A 4,687-nucleotide genomic window follows, 5' to 3' on the forward strand; every position below is an offset into this window, starting at 1 on the left:
TAGCTATGATGGAATCTCGCAAATTCAGCATGGGCAACACGGCATGGCTCCTAAGAAATTTTTATTGTTGGAACATTATTCACCAATGTTTTCTGTGGTGTGGTCAAATTAAGCTTTGGATTTGCATCGTTTTTGAGGTCGCTTTCTAAAACGAGCTGATAAAATAGATGGATGGTATGGATACATCACACACACACACACACACACACACACACACACACACACACACACATCACAGTAGGCCCTACAGAGCCAAGGGTAGAGCTGGGCATTGGTCTCGATCGGATCGGATCGGGTCCAACTCGATCCGATCCGAAATCTCAATGGCTTGACCCAAACTCGATCCGATCCGGGATCGAGTCCGGGTCACCTGACTTGGACCGATCCGATGCATGGTTGGCCTGACCCGAACCGAGTCCGATTCGGTCAGGGAAACCGAGTCAAATCAGGTTGGGTACGATTTAGATTATATGAATTTAATCCAATTGTTTCATGTAGTGTGGTCCACTTCAGCCTTTAATATACCGTCTTTTTGTGCTCAAGACCTAAAATGATATGTCAAAATGGATGAACGGCTTAGATAAAACATATAATCAAGGTGGGCCCCACATGGCTTTGAAAGAACTATCCATCTACATATCCTTGCTTTTATTGGATATATTTTAGATATTTTAGTGTTGATGTGCACTGCACAAAAAGTGCAGTGACATTTCATGTAAGTGTAGCTGTGCACCTAACTTGCTGTATTGACGTTAACAAGTTCTGTGGGCCTGATCATGAGGTATGTGTTATATCCTGTAACGTCTCGAAAAAATCCATACAAAGACCTAAATACCATCTCAGGCAGAAATCACTAAGGGTCGAATTATATAGAAATTAAACAGAAATTAATTAAGTACTAAACTGAATTAATTGGTAAATTAGTTGAACCACTTTCTATACAATCTGCAAGACCCAAAACAAGTAGAATCGCTAATGCTACATAACTTATAAACCTATGATCAATCTCAAAACCCAGTTGCTCTCGAGAGAATCTTGAAACTCCGTATCAAACCTGGACCGCGCGTCGAAAGTCCGATTAATGCGAAACTATACGGTTATGAACGCCTTACTGGGCTTGACAACCATATCGGGAATCAAGTCCAAATAGTATCCAGAAATGCACAACTTGAACCCAGAGCGAAGTGTATGAGAAACGTGATTATCTTTAGAAAATAAACTCAAACTTAAGTAATCTGGTCCGTTTGCTTGTAGGCCAAATTTAAGGTTTCAGACTGTCAGAATCTGATCCAACTACACCCTCGGATCAGGAAAATTTCCCTACACAGGTCAGTGTACTTGTGGCCCTGATCGAGTGACGATGATCGTTGAACTAAAACAAGTCCATCGCGGTCGATCCATAAATCCGATTGGACCGAAATCTTAACCTAGCGTAGATCCATCGTTAGAGAACTTTCTCCGAACCGTATGCAGGTAATGGGCCTCCAAACGAGCTCCGTTGGCCCGAAATAGTCGACCTTTGGCTATAACCTAAGTATACCATGGCCCTGAGGCTATTACATTAGTTCTGAGCCTATATAATGGCCTTAACCCACCCATCTCTCATTCCATATGAATTTTCAAACCCTAGGAGAAAGAAGAGAGAAAAAGAAAAGGAGAAAGGGAGGAGAAGTGAGAGAGAGTGAGAGATAGTTTCAGGGATTCGATTCCACCGCTCTACGTACCGAATCATCCTACTTGTATCGCTATACCGGCGATTTCGACACTATTTTTGGATAAGGAATCTAACCTTGCACGACCACACAGATATATATATATATATATATATATATTGACACATGTAGCCATACATACATATAGATGTACACATATGGTGTCAATGGGCCAAGCTTAGGCTATAAAAATCAGAATTTTGAATAGAGCTAGCTCAACATCCCAACCAGTAACAGTTCAAAATCTGGGCTAAGACCTAATCTAGGCCCGGCCCATTGATAACCCTTCATATGTGTGTGTATCAGCCAGCAACGATTCAAAATCTGGGCCAAGATCTATTCTAGGCCCAGCCCATTGCTACCCTACACACACACACACACACACACACACACACACACACACACATCCGAATGGACAACACTCCAAAATTTGAACGGTCCATATGAAGGAGCACCTCATGAAACCCCTTGGGCTCAAAATTTACTTTGATCCAAAACTTTGGTGGGCCATAAAAAATGAAAGCAGTTTCCTTCCTTGATTTGCATTTCTTTTTGGTACGGCCCACCAGAATTTTAGATTAGGGTGAAAATTTGTAGATTAGAGTTTCATGGGATTCCACATCACATAGACCGTTCAGATTAGACGACCATGACACTTTCTTTTTCTTTTTCTTTTTAAAAAAAGAAAGGTGGACATTTTCCACCAAAATTTCATTGATGAAACAAGATTTACAACCATTCCGGTGTGTTCAGGCAAAAAGAAATGGACCTCACCTATCATATACCAAGAAAAGGAAGGCTACACAAAGAAGCTAGCTAACAAAGAAAGAAGCAGGAGCACCAAGAATAAAGAAACTGGAAACATTCAGCAAGGGAAGGACCATCTACTGAAGAGCAGGGGAACTAGCAACAGAGCATAAAACAGGGGCCACTCAGCTGCTTGGCTCAGCACCGGCCGGACCCTCCCTGATAGACTGGAAGGAGCACACACACACACATATCCACCCAATGGATAACTTCCAACTTATCAAGTGAACAGGACATCCAATAGGATTGGCCTACCATGGGTATCAACTAGTGCAAAAATGAGTCCCATCTATTCTTCAAATGAATCACGCTTAGAAAACAATGTCTAACCATTGATAAATAGCAGGATAGAAGATCACCCGATGAAAGAAGATAATTTTTGCATAAGAAAATCATCATGATATGACCAACCTATTGCATAGATTAAATAAAGCAAGTACATGAAAGGTTACAAGTTATCCCTGCACTGTAACTAGACCCTTTGTGAGACCAAAGAGGTTGGAGGCTTGGAGGCTCAGGTAGGTCCCCACCCTAATGCTTGTGTGAAAGTCACTCTGACTGCTAGGTGCACGCCCAAGACAAAAAATCAGCCTCATCCCTTAATCTAGGTGGACCACATGATTGAAAATGATATAAAAAGTAACACACCCTCAAAACTATTACTCTTCGTTTTACCGGCTTGAATATCGAATGGACCTAATTTTTTGTCACAGGTCTATATTTCAATGTATCATCTAATGGTCAGAGTGATTTTCAAATTATCATCACGGTGGGCCTAAAAAAAGTGAAGGGTGGACACCACACTCCCAACTGCTTCCTTTATTGTGCTAATCTCAAATCAGCCTGGCTTTTGGCGCTAGACCTCACTTGAGATGAACATCTCATTGTCAGAGTAGGTTTCTTTTTTTTGAATGTCTCATTGGCAGAGTAGATTTCACGTAAACATCATATCAGGCAATGTAAAGATCAAGGGTGAGCATCCCTGGCCCCAACTATTTCCCTCAAGTATGGTCACGGGAATAATTATCAATTGATTTTTGAATCTTAGCCCTAAGATGGGCTGATGCATCTGTTCATTGGAGTGGATTTCACATAAACATTACAGTGGGCCCTTTCACATACATACATCGCATGCATGACCAAAAAAATTAAAAGGAAATGGACGAAATTGTTACCTGGAGTGATGGACCCAATAGATCCGTTCATCCCAATTGAGCTAGTATTAGCAACTTCGGATAAGAATCTGGCTAGATGCCGAGATCACCCACGTGAGCAATCATGTCATCATGAAGAAGAATGTTGTTCGGTTTTAGATGCCGGTGAATGATTGATGTTTGGCAATCATTATGTAGATAATCCAGTGCAGAAGCCATATCTGTTGGCTGTATAAGCCAGAGCTAGCTTTTCTTTGCTTCAAAATAACAAAATTTTCTTGGCTTTACAAAGCCTTAGCACAACTCATAAATTTGATGCAAAAGGAAGAAAGAGAGAAGAAAAATAGAATTTCTATTCTTTTAGACTGTTTTGCTGCTGCAAACTTCTCATTGCTATTGACTTGCTCGCTTTGCTTGCTCCAACCGGATATACAGGATGCTCATTTATAGGCATTTGAATGTAATATGAAAAGACAAAACTGCCCCTACTAGGAGCTTCCAACATTAAATATTCCTAGAAACTACACAAACTTTTCATCTTCCAAAAGCATATTCATGGGAAGTGTTGCTGTGCTTTGGAAGATGAATAGTCACAGTTAATTACTGGGCTTTGGTTTGCAATTCCAACACTCCCCTTCAAACCAAAACCGGCTTCATTCCAAGCATCGTTCTTAGTCATTTGAATGCATCTGTCGGCAATGCCTTTGTGAAAATATCTGCCACTTGTTCCGTAGTATGACAATACTCTAATTTCATCGTTTTCTGCTTCACATGATCTCTCAGAAAATGGTATTGGGTATCAATGTGTTTGCTTCTTCCATGCTGCACCGAATTTTTGGCTAGCTCGATTGCCGACTTGTTATCCACATATATGACTGTGGATTCTTCCTGCGGATGCTTCAGCTCCTTTAGCAGGTTTCTCAACCAAATTCCCTCACAAATAGTGGATGATGCTGCCACATACTCTGCTTCACATGTGGACAAGGCGACCACACTCTGCTTCTTCGAATTTTA

The sequence above is a fragment of the Magnolia sinica genome, chromosome 8 (assembly GCF_029962835.1).
Source record: "Magnolia sinica isolate HGM2019 chromosome 8, MsV1, whole genome shotgun sequence".
Taxonomy (NCBI): Eukaryota; Viridiplantae; Streptophyta; class Magnoliopsida; order Magnoliales; family Magnoliaceae; genus Magnolia; species Magnolia sinica.